This window comes from Tenrec ecaudatus, chromosome 8 (genome assembly GCF_050624435.1).
Source record: "Tenrec ecaudatus isolate mTenEca1 chromosome 8, mTenEca1.hap1, whole genome shotgun sequence".
NCBI lineage: Eukaryota > Metazoa > Chordata > Mammalia > Afrosoricida > Tenrecidae > Tenrec > Tenrec ecaudatus.
In genome coordinates, this window is record NC_134537.1 from 14,983,314 (window position 1) to 15,000,281 (window position 16,968).

Sequence of the window (16,968 nt, forward strand, 5' to 3'; positions counted from 1 at the left end):
CAGAGATGTTTTAGAAGAAAGCCATGCATGGGTGAACTGAAACCCCAGTCACAATATTGTTCGACGCACCCTGCTGTTACATGGCTATAGATATGAATCGAAATTTGCTGGCCCTTGGCCAAAGTGATCACATCTCTAATCCCTCTTACCAGGCCTAATCCCTCAAACTCAAAACTCACTGACGTGTCCTCTATTCCGGCTCTGAGCGACCCTGTAGACGGGGTAGAAAGGCCCCGATAGGTTTCTGAGACGGTAACGGTTTAAAGCAGTAGAAAGCCTCTCCACTCTAAGTAGCAAATTCTATCTGCAAACCGTAGTTTTCCCTTTCCCCACTAAAATGCTGGTGAATATCGTTTATGTTTTTAAGTGGATAAAACAAAATAAGGCAAATGGTGAGAGCGAGGGAGACATACACAAAAAAATTAGAAAATAACTCGTTTTAAAGCATCACATGGGAGCCCAGTAGTTATAACATATGTCACTTCAAAATTGTATAATGTACCTTCTCAGAACAAATCACCTCGTGATCCCCTCCTACATGTATGGTTAACAGTCATCTATCATTCTAAGGAATTCCCGGCATCTGCTGCGTCAGGAAACTAAGGCCAAGGAAAGGAAAGGATTTTTTCAGAATCAAAATTATAATCTGGATATTTAAGAATAGAAACACTACTTCAAAATATGAAATTTTAAAAGCCCATTAAAAACTGTGGATAATATTAATTTTTTTCTTTAAAACACCATATGAGTGCTAACAATTTAAGGAAAGCAAGCACATGCTTTGCATATTTGTTAGATCTGTATGCTGTAAAAATGATATTTTATGATGGTACATTATGTGCGTATATAAAAATAGAACAAATGAATACTTTAAAACACATTGAAAGCACAGGATTTACTTCATAATAACTTCTTTGTAAAAGTCAGAGTTATAAAGACATTTAAATAATACTAAGATGTTTCTTAGTTTATAAGAAAATGAGAAGCACTTTTCTCTTGTTGGTTTAGTTCGTAAAATATTTCAAAATATATACATAAAAAAGAAAGTTTTGACCCATTCTTAGGCTTGATGTACAGCTTTTAAAAACTGCTTGGGATGATACATTTGTTCAAATAGTTTAGATGCTATCAGGATTTGTTTTACATAACATAAATTCCAGAAGTAGTGAAGTTAGTTCAGCCATTGATTGGCATTATCAGACACAGTTTTCCCCATCATTTTTTTACTGCCATACTCAAAATATTGGCTTGGTTCTCACCCTAACTTCTCTCATCCTAGAAGCTGGATGGAGCAGTTCCAGGCACAGCATCCATACTCAATCATGGAGACTAATCACTTTTGGGGGAGAGTGAAAAACTTTGTTGGACAGCCCAGAAGAACCCTTTTGACATCTCATTAGCTAGATCTGGGTGGTATAGGTGTACACCTGTAAATCCATCCTTAAGCAAGGAAAAGATAGTCCTATGATTACCTGGCTCTTCTAGGAATACAGTAGACAAAGTCTGGGGTTATAGCTTTCCTCTCCAGAGTTGCATGGAAAGAGATGGATACCTGAAAATAATCCGAACACTGCATAAATAAAGAAATAAAAGGAGGAAAGTGTTCATCTAAGATCCAAAACAAAGACCAGTGTGAATGGGTGTGTGTTGGGGGGGGGGGGAGAATGGAGACCCAAAGTCTGTCTGCAGACAATTGGACATCCCCTCACAGAAGGATCACAAGGAAGAGATGACCCAGTCAGGGTGCGGTATAGCACCAATGAAAAACACAACTTTCCTCCAGTTCTTTAACGTTTCCTCCCCACATTATCATGACCTAAATTCTACATTACCAATTGGATTAAACCAGAACATGCACACTGCTACTAATGGAATCCAGAATAGATAAACCCCTTAGGACCAACAATGAGAATAGAGATACCAGGAAGATAAGGGGAAGCTGGGGGGGGAGGGAGGGGGAAATGATCACACGGATCTATATATAACCCCCTCCTTGGGGACAAACAAAAGAAAAGTGGGTGAAGGGTGACAGAGGATGATGTAAGATATGAAAATAATAATCTATAACTTATCAAGGGTTCGTGAAGGAGTAGGGTGTGGGAGGGGGAGGGAAAATGAGGAGCTGACACCAAGGGCTCAAGTAGAAAAAATGCCTTGAAAGTGATGGCAACATAGGAACAAATGTGCTTGTCACAATGGACACATGTATGGATTGTGATAGGAGGTGTAAGAGCCCCCAATAAAAGTGATTAATAATAATAATAACAGAAGACAGCCTAGCAATTTGCTTTCAAAAAGCCTAAGCCTTAGGGCTGTTCTACTCTCTACACAGAGTGCTTTGAGTCTGAATAAATTCAATGGCAACTCATAGCAATGACAATATACCTCAATAGCATTTGTAGCAAAGCCGAGACTGTGAACATTATATCTCCAAATTGCAGAGAGATGAACAGTGGAAGAAATAGAAACAAACTGTGGGTGTCCTGACAACCCACCACTTCCCTGTCAGTTCAGTGTGCTGACGGACTGTGTGTTACTCTGATGGTACACACAGAAATCAGATGGACTACGTTTGTAGAAAGAAGCCACAGAGAAAGAAGCTCCATGTCAGCAGCTAGGAGCAGGCTGACTCGGACTGTGGAAAAAAACATGAATTGCTCATATATAAGATCAGGGTGAAGGTGAAGAAAATGCAAATGAGTTCATGCAAGCCATAATACAACCTTGAATCTATACTACTTGAGTTTTGAGAACATCTCAAGAGCATATATGACACATTGAACACTAATGACAGAAGACATGCTGAGCTTTGGGCTGACATGAAGAACTTCATTTGTGAAGAGAGCAAAGTTTTATTCAAAAGACAGGAAAGATCAAAGTGGCTCTCAGAAGAGACTGCCACTCGCTCCTAGTCGAAGAGTAGCGAAGGCAAATGGAAGAAACAATGACGTCAAGAGTTAAACAGAAATTTTCAAAGGGAAGCTTGAGAAGACAAAGCAAATGACTAATGAAATGTGCAAACGCCCAGAAAGAAAGAACACACTGAGCGTATGTTAAACTGAAAGAACTTAAGAAAACCTTCAAGCTTCAAGTTGAGCAATTGTAATATCTGTGGGTAAAATAATGAATGAGGCACGAAGCATCAGCAAAATGATGAAAATTACAGGGCGAGTGTACCAGAAAGAACTCGCCGACATTCAACAATTTCAAGAGGTAACGATGAGGAAGAACCAATAGTTCTGAAGAAAGAATTTTGACCTGCACTGAAAGCATTAGCCAAAAACAAGTCTGCAGGAAATAATGGGATACCAATTGAAATGTTTAAACAAGCTGACGAAGTCCTGGAAGCACTCACTCATCTATGCCAGGAAATTTGGAAGACAGCTACTTGGCCAATTGACAGGAAGAGATCCGTATTTGTACCAATTTCAAGGAAAAGTGGAGTGTGCAATTACAGAAAGTTCTCATTGATATCACAAGCAATTAAAATTGTGCTAAAGATCATCCCACAACAGTGGTAGCAGTACAGTGACAGGGAGCTGCCAGAGGTCCAGGCCAGATCCAGAAGAGGACCTGGAACAATTGCTGATGTCCTGGATATCAGCTGACATCAATTGCTGATGTCCTGGATATAATTGCTCATGTCAAATGGATCTTGGCTGAAAGCAGGGAGTACCCCCAAGATTTTCTTTCATTCATTGTACGAAGGCATTTGACTGAATGGATCCTAATAAACTTATAAATTGCCTTGAGAAGAATGGGAATTCAAAGAAACTGCATTGTACGACTGCACAACTTATATATGGACCAAGAAGCAGTTTTGTGAATAGAACAAGGGCATACCACATGGTTGAAAGTCAGGAATGGTGTGTGTCAGGGTTGTAACTTCTCACCATAATTGTTCAATCTGTATGTGAAGCAAATAATCAGAAGAGCTGGATTAAATGAAGAATGCTGCCGCATCTGAATTAGAGGAAGGCTTCTTAACAACCTTTGAGTTGCAGACAACACAAGCTTGCTTGCTGAGGGTGAGGAGGGCTTACAGCTCGTGCAGATGAACATCAAGGGGTGCCGAACTTGGGGAGGACTTGAAAACCTGCTGATGAAGATCAAGGATCGCAACATTCAGTATGGATTACAACTCACTGTAAAGAAAAAAAAAATCATTACAACTAAACCAAAAGGTTGCATCTTGATGAGTAGAGAAATATTGTAGTTGGCAAGGATTTTGTCTTGCTTGGATCCACAATCAATGTTCATGAAAGCAGTGTCAGGAGATCAAATGATGGCGTCTCTTTGGGTAAATCCACTGCATGAGACCTAGCGGTGGTTCTCCACCTTCCTAAAGCTGCAACCCTTTAATACAGTTCTTCATGTTGTGGTGACCCCCAACCATGAAATTATTTTCATTGCTACTTCATCACTGTAATTTTGCTACTCTTATGAATCATAATGTAAATATCTGATAGGCAGATGTATTAGGCGACCCCCAGAAAGGGTCGTTCTACCTCCAAAAGGGTTGCGACCTACAGGTTGAGAACTGCTGCCAAGCATCTTACTTTGAGGAGGAAGGTGCATCTGATCCAAACAATGCTACTTTCAGTTTCTTCAGATGCATGTAAAAGTTTCACATTCAATAAAGATGACTGAAGAATCATAAAGGCATATGAATTATGGTGCTGGTGAAGCATATTGACAGTACCATGACTGCCAAAAGAACAAAACAATCTTGGAAGCAGTGCAGCCAGAGTGCTCCTTAGAGACAAGGATGGTGAGACTTTATCTCACATTCTTTGGACACATTGTCAGGAGAGACTTGGTCCATGTACTTAGCATGCATGTTTAGTAGAGGTGCAGAGAAAAAGAGGAAGGCCCTCCAAAAGATGGGCTGGCCCATGACAGGAACACTGGGCTCAAGCATAAGAACCACTGTGAGGAGGGTGTAGGACCTGGCTGGATTTCATTAAGTTGTACCTGGGTTGCTATCAGTTGGAAGCACCTCAACAAACTAATAACAGCAACAAGAAAGCTAATCTCATCTGTAATACCTATTTCTATTTTTGTTCTTGCTGTATTTAAGAAACATGTCATTTGTTTTCATCAGAGCAAAACTTGTTCATAGTTATAATAGCTACTAGATTTTTTGAAACACCTTCTTACTTAAGAAATGTGCTCGGCACAGTAGATGGATGGATTGTGATAAGAGTTTTACAAGCCCCCAATAAAATGATTAAAAAATGAAAGAACTGTGATTTATCCTTGTTAAAACAATCATGTATAGCAAACATTACAATTTCTGTTTTATTAATAAGGAACCTGAAACTCAAAATTTTTGATTTCTCCAAGGTCTCTTAATTAGTTAATTTCTCTGGGCTTTATAATTTAAAATGATATATATATATATATATATATACATATATATATAGCACAAATGCATGTTTTTTTTAATCTCACCATATACAAAGATTTGATTTTATACAGTTTACCAGTTCAACAAATACACATATAGGCCTGGACTGGGTTACTTTTTCCTTTAAATTAGTCATTTAAATTTTTTTTTTAATTTCAAAATGTAAGCATGTCTATATCACTCGCTTTGCTCAGCTCAATGCCAATCACTTAGCATGTGGTTAAAGAGCAATGGAACGAATCCCTGAGGAGCAAGCTTTAGACTGCTTTCATTTGAAGGTGCTGAAACTAAAAGCACCCAAGAAGGTTTACTGATGATTTCTTGATTTTCATAGGATTTAAAATGTAAAAACAAAGCTTTCTTTGTCAAAATGTATCACTTGTACTAGCTGCTTCCAAGCAGATGTGGAGTTAACAGAATGTGCATTTTCAGTTGTCCAGTCACGTCCTTCATTACTGCTTACAATAAAAAACACTGCTGTTTCAATAAAAACAAATAATTAGTCTGCATGGCCGACATGTATTTAGATACTCGATTTAGAATGTTTCCATCTAATTGAAAAGTAAGGGGGAAATAAACTGGTCAATGGCTATTAAGGACTGACTGGGTTTGTTTTCTATAGAGACAGCATTTTCCAAATTACTGAGTTATGATATTGAGAATGAAGGGCAAGGTCCTTGTTGGGGGAAAGTGTTAGAGTAGCCATAATACAGAATCTTATTAAACCAACTGTCAGGATTCCTCTGTTTTACCATCACCTTCCCTATGCTGTACGAAGCAACTGTCGTTTTGAGTGAGTGTATTGCCAAAGAGGCATTTACAAATAAATGAAAAATGTCACAATTGATTTCACTCCTTCCAGAATCCAGTATGTCAGCTTTGTCACAAACTGTCTTTGTGACTCTCTCTTTTAGATCTCCCTGCTGGACACTGGATATCACTTTAGATGGTTTAAGGCCTCTTTCATTTGACTCCAGGTAAGCCCTCTCTTGGTGACCTTTTATAAATACTTGCAGCCCCACATGAGCAGTTAAAGGGAACACACCTGCCGCCACACAAAGATTATCCCTCTTTCTCGTACTGCTCTCCCTAACCAAAAGCATTCAGATGGCAATATTGATTACTTAAATTTGTGATACTGGGGAAAATATTTCTGGCATTGCAAATCATTGTAAAACAATGCAACTATATTGTCACACTCTCTTTCTTCTTCAGAGTAATGTTTGTGATTATACTGCGCACTCCAATAATACCACAATGACCGGTATTGCTTCTAAAGAGCATGTCTGGTTAAGATTTTACAATATTTTGAAGGTACTCCCTTATAGGCTAAATCTTTATTGCTCTTTTGTTATGATTTTATCTTAAATGCACATCTTTCATATAATTTTGTTATCGCATCATTGATATAAATTCATTACTGTTGTTACCATAAACTGTTCTACCACCTGTGTGACCATCATGCTTCTGATATTGAGTTTACTCTCAACTGTATGGTGGGCTAAGCGCTTATATAATTTAATTTCTATAAGTGCATCACAATGGTGCTTGAATTCTAATGTGTTAGGTCATGTTCACTAGAGAAACAAATCCAGTGGCACTCATCTGTGTGTAAGAAAGAGCTTTATATCAAGGAGTAATTATATATCGAGAAAATATCCTGGCCCAGTCCAACTCAAGTCCATATATCCAATACTAGTCCATAAGTCCCCTTAAGACTTCACATAGCCACATGCAATGACGCAGAATGCAGGAATATCTACAGGATGGTAGGTGCAAATGTTGTGGATCCAGTGGGGGTAGATTCATCTCCAGGCCTCAAGCAACCTGAGTCAGCCAGCAGGAAGGCGAAGGCCTAGAGAAAGGAGCAAGTTCCCAGGGCCCTCCTTTTAAGAAAGCCACGCCCACAGGAGGCACCATGAGGCTGTGATCTGATTGACAGGTCGGATTCCACCCCTACATTTTTATACATCTTCAAGGTAAGATAAAATCATCTAGCTACCACACCAAGTAGGCTCTTTTACTATTTCTCAGATCTTACATCTGTCACTGGGAAACTTGATTTTTCCGAGTGTTTCAGAAGCCATTTTGATTTTGTATATGAACACTTAAAGTTGCATGACTAATAAGAATACACTGCAAATTTAAAATACACTTTAACACCTTAAATCATATTTCTGGCTCTTCAGTGGTCAATGCTTAAGGTATAGCAGATGGCAGGATGGAAGCCAGAATCGAATCATAGATTAGAAAAAAGATTAATGGCAATTTATGGCAGAAAATGTTCAATTGTTTCCCCTTAACAATGCCTCTAGATGGTAACATGGAAGTCGAAAAGGACTAGAAAATCCTTAGCTTGACTTACTCCCAACAATCCTGTCCCTAGAGAGCATCTTTTATGGGTTTTGAAATGTTTGTTGTGTTTTGTGATACCAGTTTTCTCTACTCTAGTACTCTTCCATGCTGTGTTACCACAAGCCAGGATCAGGAAACATTTACGGATACAATTAGATTATTGTCCATAATAATACCCCTTCTCAGACAATAGTCAAGTCTCCTCTAGTCTTCAGCCTCTCAGACACATGGTCCCAGGAACTTTGCCTCCACGGGCTAGGAAGCCAGCGGGCTGCTCTGCTTCATAGTCTCAGGGATATTCCTCTGTTCTGGCTCAAGGCCTCCTTGTCTCGGCCTCTGGTCCCTCTGGTCTCAGCTTCTACCACTTCAGATATTGTTCTCAATCATGCTGCATTAGGGGCTCTTCTTCCAGTGGTCCTGGGATTTCTCACTCCTCCTGCTTCATAGATGACACATGCTTATAGCCTGTAGGGATAGTAACTAAAACGGACCACTCCCTTCGATTAGTGTTACACACGCTCTCTTTGCGTAGTCTCACCCAATTATTTGGTGGGGATTATACAGATATGGCAAGAAGAGCCATATTAAGAAATTTAACTTCACCACACATGGTAACTTTGTAGTAACTTTAGTGATGCATGGTAAATTTAGGAAATCTGGAAATTACAGAAATACATGAATACATTTAAATGACCTATAATCTAAGGTTTTTTTATAGTCTGCTATATTTTCTTGCAGTCTTTTTCTATGCATACTGGAAGGTCAAATATAAAGATGGAGAGAGGAAAAAAGGAATTAATCTGGGCGAGAAAGAAAGAGTGAAGGGAAAAAAATGAAAAATATACAGGCAGTTGCTATAAAATATCTTAGAAAGTAGTTTTAAATGTTTTTCATTAAATGTAAGAGAGGCAATCAATGTAATTTAACCTGATTGCTAATTACGGCCTCTGGAATGAGTTAATTGTTGTACTATATTTGCAAATAAGGAATAAGTATCAGTAAAATATAGTTTAATTACCTAGACTGTAATTCTTCACTCAGCTCTCTAACACCAACCTAATCCAATCTGTTTTATTTTGCGCATAGATAAAATATGTCCTCAGACCCACCAAGCCAATCATCCATCCTGGACGTCTAGTTCCCTCTCTTTTCTTTCCTAGTGGCACAGCCAACTCAAGCACTTATAGCAGGGAGGATTCAGCCTGACTTTGAAGGACCTGGCACAGGCCACTTCTCACATCAAACTTCCTAAGGCAGGTCTTTGTTCCGGTTATCACGCTCACTCCCTTGCACTGACAGTCTCTCCGGCATGTTTTACTAAACCACTGCCTTTGTAGGTCATGATGGTCAGTCGTTTGTTTCCTGTGTAACCTCTCTCATCACCCACATTCTCCACATGTTTAAGAGTACAGCTCAAGCCATAGGTCAGCTCGCTGCCTTCAAGGGAACCCCGACTCACCGTTCTGAGACTAACTCTCTGCAGAAGCAGAGCCTTCTCTTTCGCCTGAAGAATGGCTAGTGGTTTTGAACTGCTGGTTTTGTGGTTAGCAGCCCAGTTTGTAACTCCTATACTTCCTTTGAAATTTCCATTAACACGTAGATTTCACTCTTCTCTAATACCTCTCAGAATATTATATTCACCTTATAAGGAATTTAAATAGTATCTCTTTGACTAATTCTGTATTATTTTTTTCACTGCCTGTAGAAGGCCCTTTGGTACAAATGGTTTGCACTCAACCACTAAACTAAAGGTTAGTTGGCAGCTCAAATACCTCACTTGGTGGTGATTGATTTTGGAGTTTTGTTTTTATTTGCTTCTTTCTTTCTGCTATTTTCTATCTGTTTTTCTATAACTGTAAATGGTTTTGTGGCAAGAAATACACTTACATTCTGTATATTCCATAAAGATCAACCTTTTAAATGGAGTCTAGAAAAAGCTTTTTGATTCATTGACTCAATAATGTTTCATAGTATATAACACATTTGGAACAAATGAGACATACTCAAAATATTTTAAATGTTTTATTTCTTATGAATTCACTCTAAGTTTACTGAATTTTCATAAGAAACATATTGTACTGATTAGGGTCTAAAATCCTTGACTTTTTTTCTTCATGGTATTTAATTGTCCCCTTGACTCTTTCTGAAGGGAATCTGCTTTTCAATGTATCAAGCAATTTGGTTACACATTCCAGCTTTGTAACTCAAAAGAAAGTGAATAAAATATAATGATTTTTATAAAAGGTCCTTTGTGCCTATTGTGATCACAACATAGCCTGCTACCAGAATCCTGCACTAAATATATCTCAGTTTATTCTCAATTCACATTAAATAGAATTCAAATTAAATTAAATATAGAGTGGGGTATAGTAGAAAGAAAGAAGCCTCTAAACACCGATCTTTAGAATTCTTGTCATTGTAATTTTAACATGTAAGCAACAAATATATAGTTTGTTGTTAAAGAAAAGCAATGTGATCAAATAAGAAAGAGAAGGAAAATTAGCTTTGGTTCTATTGTGTGCAAGACTTCACTTCCAGTAGAACTGGAATCAGTCAGGCTGAGTACTTCCTACTATAAATTCTCCAGTTGGGTGTGCCATTATGAAGGCATGGTTTTCTGAAAACGGATTTTGAACTGGGCACATAGGCTTGGTGGGTGTATGGACATGCCCCAAACAGAAACTGGCCCAGTTTTGTGGCAAAATGTACAGAGACAAATCACATCTGCTAAGAAAATTTGTTAGCATGTTCTATAGATAATTTGACAGTATCTCTGATGAAGAAAGCACATGGGTGAAGCTCCTGGTCTCCTGGGAGCAGGTTGCCATGAGCCACTGAATTACTGTGAATATGTTTTTGTCTCAGTTCCTGCCCATTTGCTTCTATGTACAAGGGTGCTTCAAAATGTCTTGGAAAAATAGGATTAAAAGGTAATGGGTTTTTCCCCCTACAAACATTTTGAAGTCTCCTTATATTAACAAAAGCAGAGACAAAATGTGGCATGGCTGCACGAACAGACATTTTAATAAGTAGTGACTGTGTGAGCGAGTTAAACCCCTTTGTAGAGCCAATTAAAAATATTGAAAGTTTTCCTTGTCCACAAGCCAGCTTCTATGACTGTCTGTAAAATTCACGAGAATGCTTCCTCTGACTAATAGACTTTACTATTGTAGCTTTTGAAATTTTTCTTTTGTCCCCAATCCCTCGACAAGTTTCTTAAACAATTGCCTTTGATAACTTCTGGAGAAAATTTGGCACAGAGAGTTTGTTAAAATGTACCTTGGGGCTGTCTGCCAAAGGAATGGTACAGAACAGGTGCTGTCGGAGTCGGGAGGTCTACGCCGAAGAAGGAAATCAACAGACGGAATAGGCGTGGGAAATGACCCTGAAACAGGGGAGTCGATGCTTCACACTGTTACCACCACCTGGCCCAGCCAGAGCACCCAGCTCACATCCACTGCGGACTGACCGTGACTTCTGACATTCCACTTTTTAAAATATCTCTCTTATTAGAAGAAATACTAGTGCGTGAACTTTTGGGTACCTACTCAACCCTAATATACCTAAGCGTTTTTCTGATATTCTTGACTTCTTTTGTTTTCAATACAAAAGAAAATGATCATTTATTTATGTATTATCTTTTTTTTTTGCTGTTAAAGGTACTATTGATCTGACCAAGGGTCAAAGATTTTTGTCATTGTTGTTTTGTTTGCTTGTTTTCTAATATATTTGGAGTTTTGTTTTACAGGTAAAAGGAGTAATAGCAATTGTGTCTCACTAGTTAAAAAAAGGCATTTTGCTGTTAAAAACAAAGGTCCATTTATGTGGTTAAAAAAAGGTTAGGAATTATTATAAAGGCCTTTGTGGTTCTACTTTGATCCCTTCATTTGGACCAGATTCCAGACAGAATTATACCCAGACCCATTTAAGAACAGAAAGACATGGCTGCTAAATTGTTGTCAGATACCAAGACTGTTCCCTGACCACGTTGTTCTTCTCTAGGGATAGGTCCCTCTTGATAATATGTCCAAAGTACATGAAGTGACATCCTGGGTTGTCCTTATAAAATCCTTGTTTTCTTAATATATTAACTGTGTTGCCCATAAACACCATGGCTTACATAACAAAGGATATCTTTTTGTGTATTTTAAATATTATTTACATTTTCTCTAATATTTATTTCCTTGGTGTTTCTCCATAGAGTAATCAACTCATACATACTTGTCCTTTTGTGATTGACTAGCTTCACTCAGTCTAATGGTCTCCAGGTCCTCCTGGGTCATGCGGCGCTTCATGCTGTCCTCACCGTGTTTTCGGGATGCATAGTACTCCATTGTGCGTATGTGCCCTTGTTTCTTTATCAGGTACTTCTGTAGGGTAGATGCCTAGCAGAGGTATTGCTGGCTCGTCAGTAATTCCTGTTCACAGCTGTTTTAGGTCTTGCCATGCTTCCCAATGGCTGTCCTGTTTACCTAGTAGACCTCCCTCAGTGTGTGTGAGTTCCAATCCCTCCATGCCCTGTCCAGCATTTGTTGTTTGCTCTACTTTTTAAAAAGTTAGGTTGCCATCATTGTTGTCAGTTGACACTGCATCTGTTTTCTTAAATGTTGACCTCCCAGGGGATCATGATGATGAGCTTCCCCCGCCCCCATATGTCCTTCAGGCATTTGGATGTCCTTTGTAGTCATCTCTCTGCTCATAACCTTTGCTCACACTCCAAGTGGATTATTTGTTTGTTTTCTTATTGACGTACTGCAATTTTATATGGGTTTTAGAGCTTAGTCCCGGGTCTGCTGTGTTGTTGTTGAAGACTTTACCCCTTCCCGTGGGTTCTCTTTGTGCTCTTTTGATGAAGTCTTCTGATGCACATCGTGCCTTTTTTTTAGTAGATCTGTCATCTGCTTTATCTTCTACTGTGTATGAGAACAAATGTTCTTAACACACTTTTATCAAAGGGTTTATATCCTGACCACTTGTTTCTTGAGAGTGTATGTGCACTCTATCATTTTCATTTGACATTTGTTCCCCCAATTGGAAACTTCCTTAGTCCCCCCTTTTGCTGACACCTCTGCTACAGGATGCTAATCACGCATAATGAGGTAACCTCACCTCTGCAAGGACTTGGTTTTATTGAGGAGCTTTGGTTATTTTTTTCATCTTGACAATTAAAAGACCTCATCCTCAGGGCTAGTAGGTTTCATGGGAAACATATATATTAATGGACAAACACACTTGAGAAACATTTTCCAGTCAAGACAGAGGTTAAGATGTGTGTTAGTTCAGGTTGACTAGATAAAAAAATCAAGGGACACTCATGTATGTGTGTAAGAGAGAGCTTTATAGACAAGAGCAATTGCATATTGAGAAAATATCTCAGCCCTGTCCAGATCAAGTCCGTAAGTCTGATATTAGCCCATATATCCAATACTAGTCTATGAATTCCTTTTCTGATTCATGCAGCACATGCAATTATGCTGAATGCAGGAAGATTACAGGTCAATGGAAGGTCTTGTAGATCCAATGGCAGTGGATATCTCTGGCTGCTATCAGCGTGGCTCCATGTGCCTTGTCAACAGGAAGGTGAAAAAGAGAGAGTGTGTCCTGCCTCCAGGGAGGAAGAGAGGCTGTGCATGGATTGACAGGCTAGACTCCACTCCTCCATTCTATTTTTCAAGATGACATGGAATTAGGTAACTATCACAGAATGCAATATACCTAGAGACAATCTCACCTAGACAACAGTGAGATAATTAAACAGCGTGGCCATTGGCGAAAGCCTGTAGGCGGGTTGGGTTTTGTGACAACTTGACAGGATCAGGGTTCTTAGTAGGTTGGTAGTTAAAGCCTAATAATCCCCCATAATGTGACATACCACAGTGCACTGTGATGAACTCCATCATGGGTCTTCTGGGCACAACCAATCAGCTGTTGGAAGTTTTGGTAAAATGCAACCCCCTTCACTCAGGACACAGCCCTGATGAGGTGTTCTCAGTGGTTCAGCCTAGTGACCTTGGTCTTAGACTCTCTTTAGAGCTTGTTTGCTTCTAGCTGGTTCTGGACTCTGCACCTGGCTCAGTGGTCTCCTGTTCTTTGAACTTGAGCCAATGGGCTGCCATATTGCCTGTCCATCCTCAGAGCCTGCCATTTGACACACCAGATTTAGATTTATGTACCTGTGCTATCACCAGTCTGTGGTCTCCCTCCTTATTCTTGCTCCCTGCTTAGTTTTCCTGCTCCCTGGTTCATCAGCTCCCATTTCTCCATGAGTCAGAAGCCTCCAACTGAGCATCTGACATAAATATACGAACTGGGCTGGACTTAGCCACTTCTATGATTGTGTGAGGTATTTGCTTGATATAAAATTTTCTCTCTCTCTATTATATATACCCTTCACTGGTTTTGCATCTCCAGAGCACCCAGCCTAAAACAACTTGTGGAACCAACTTTATTTTCTGTGAAGGGTCAAATGGTTTTGAAGTACCGCATTTTACAAATTAAATGTGTTGAACTAAAGCAATTCAAAATGTTATAATTACAATAATAGAAACAATAAGCAATATAAAGTTTCTAAAATAAAGTAGCCATTATTTTTTACACCATCCACAGCAAGGGGAAAACTGATTACCTCTTAAGTTAAGGAAGCAATAGTATCAGTGAAATTCACCACTATGTATTGTCTGTTATATAGCGAATGGTATTAGCAGCATTATCAAGAATATAAACCAACAAATTAGTTCTAAAAATCACATAAATATTATTTTAAGATGAGCTAACTGAAGGAGTAATCTGTGTGTGGTATATTTATTTAAATTAAAGTAACGACTCACTTTTAACTGTAGAGGCTGACAAGACCAGGCATCAGACTCTGGCTTCTTCTGACTCATTTGGCTGTAGCAGCTAATGAACTAAAAGTCAGTTGGTCTGATGGCAAGATGCTGGCTTCTACCTGGAGAAGAAGAAGTCAGAGGATGATGAGTTAAGTGCCAGCTCAAGAGAGTGTGAACTTTGCTAGAACCATAGTATATATTGGATATAGATCATTTCCAAAAGGAAACTCCCTTTTGACTGATTGACTGCTCCTATCAGATCATATAATGGAGGATGATATCTTTCTGATACCGTAACGTCTACTAACCTGCTGAAAGTCATGGCCTAGCTAATTTAACACCTATCTTCAAAATAAAAAATCACAAGTGACTTTGTGTACACGTTGAGGGCCATTTGTTGTTTTGTTTGTCAACTTTGTGTGTGTGTAAAATGGATGAAGGTCTACAGGATAAATAATTTTCTTTTTTTTCTTTTTTTTACATTTTATTAGGGACTCATACAACTCTTATCACAATCCATACATATACATACATCAATTGTATAAAGCACATCCATACATTCCCTGCCCCAATCATTCTCAAAGCATTTGCTCTCCACTTAAGCCCTTTGCATCAGGTCCTCTTTTTTCCCCCACCCTCCCCGCTCTCCCCTCCCTCATGTGCCCTTGGTAATTTATACATCGTTATTTTGTCATATCTTGCCCTATACGGAGTCTCCCTTCCCCCGCCTTCTCTGCCGTCCCTCTCCCAGGGAGGAGGTCACATGTGGATCCTTGTAATCAGTTCCCCCTTTCCAACCCTCTCACCCTCCACTCTCCCAGCATCGCCCCTCACACCCTTGGTCCTGAAGGTATCATCCACCCTGGATTCCCTGTGCCTCCAGCCCTCATATGTACCAGTGTACAACCTCTGCCCTATCCAGCCCTGCAAGGTAGAATTCAGATCATGGTATCTGGGGGAGGAAGCATCCAGGATCTGGGGGAAAGCTGTGTTCTTCACCGGTACTACCTCGTACCCTAATTGACCCATCTCCTCTCCTGAACCCCTCTGTGAGGGGATCTCCACAGCAACTCATACACATTTTATTTGTGCCATGGATTCCAATCCCCACAATTTAACATTGCAACTACCACTTCATCCCTATCTAGACACCGAAGACATTCTTTAATAAGATGTAGAAACTAATATTTAACCTTATATATAAATAAAGGAGATCCTGGGGCAGCAAAGCACTACTTAAGAAAAACACACTGAGAGAGCTTACATCTCCCAATCTCAAAACCTTCTAAAGAGCCAGGGTCACTGAAGCAAATAGTACTGGTACAATAACAGACACATTGACCAGTAAGCTAGAATTGAGAAAGAAGAAGTCAATCCATCAATTTTATGGACAGCTGATTTTTGGCAAAGGCCCAGAAATCATTAAATGTGGAAGACATGCTCTCTTTAACAAATGGCGATGGAAACTAGATATTCATATAAAAATACAAAGCAGGAACTCTATCTCACATCACATATAAAAATGAGCTCAAGATTCAACAAAGATTTCAATATAAAACCTAAAGTGATAAAAACATCAAGAAAAAATGTGGGCGAACATGGAAGAAGCACACCAGTCTATGTAATTGCAAGGTGTTGAAGGGATCAGGTATCAGGCATCAAAGAACAAAAAATCAAAGAATTGTGAATGAGGGGGAGTGTATCTTGAGGGCCCAACCCATCTATAGACAACTGGACATCCCCTTATAGAAGGGTCACGGGAAGGAGATGAGTTAGTCAGGGTGTAGTGTAGCAATGATGACGCACAAAACTTTCCTCTAGCTCCTAAATGTTAACCCTCCCACACCCACCCCCCACCTCCGCGACTATCATGATCCCAATTCTACCTTACAAATCTGGCTAGACCAGAGGATGTACACTGGTACAGATAGGAACTGGAAACACAGAGAATCCAGGACAGATGATCCCTTCAGGACCTGTGGTGAGCATGGTGATACCAGGAGGGTAGAGGGAGGGTGGGCTGGAAAAGGGGAACTGATTATAAGGATCTACATATAACATCCTCCCTGGGGGATGAACAACTGAAAAAGTGGGTGAAGGGAAACGTCAGACAGTGTAAGATATGAAAAAAATAATAATTTATAAATTATCAAGGGCTCATGAGGGAGAAGGAAGCGGGGAGGAAGGTGAAAAAATGAGCTGATACCAAGGGATGAAGCAGAAAGCAAATGTTTTCAGAATGATGATGGCAACAAATGTACAAATGTGCTTGACATACAATGGATGGATGTATGGATTGTGATAAGAGTTGTATGAGCCCCCAATAAAATTATTTAAAAAAATTAAAAGGTAAAAATATGTGGGCAAATTTAGGAG

General features: G+C 39.4%; 1 protein-coding gene across 5 annotated transcripts in view; it reads left to right on the top strand.

Annotated features, from left to right (window-relative positions):
* Nucleotides 1-16,968, top strand: part of NAALADL2 (N-acetylated alpha-linked acidic dipeptidase like 2) — a 1,559,949-nt gene that overhangs the window by 116,676 nt on the left and 1,426,305 nt on the right. For 3 of the 5 annotated variants that reach the window (XM_075556048.1, XM_075556049.1, XM_075556050.1), the window contains one exon: nt 6,325-6,387. The exons of the other annotated variants lie outside the window; for them this stretch is intronic. The gene's annotated coding sequence lies outside the window, so the exon portion shown is untranslated. The remainder of the gene's footprint in view (nt 1-6,324; nt 6,388-16,968) is intronic. 5 annotated transcript variants of the gene reach the window in all.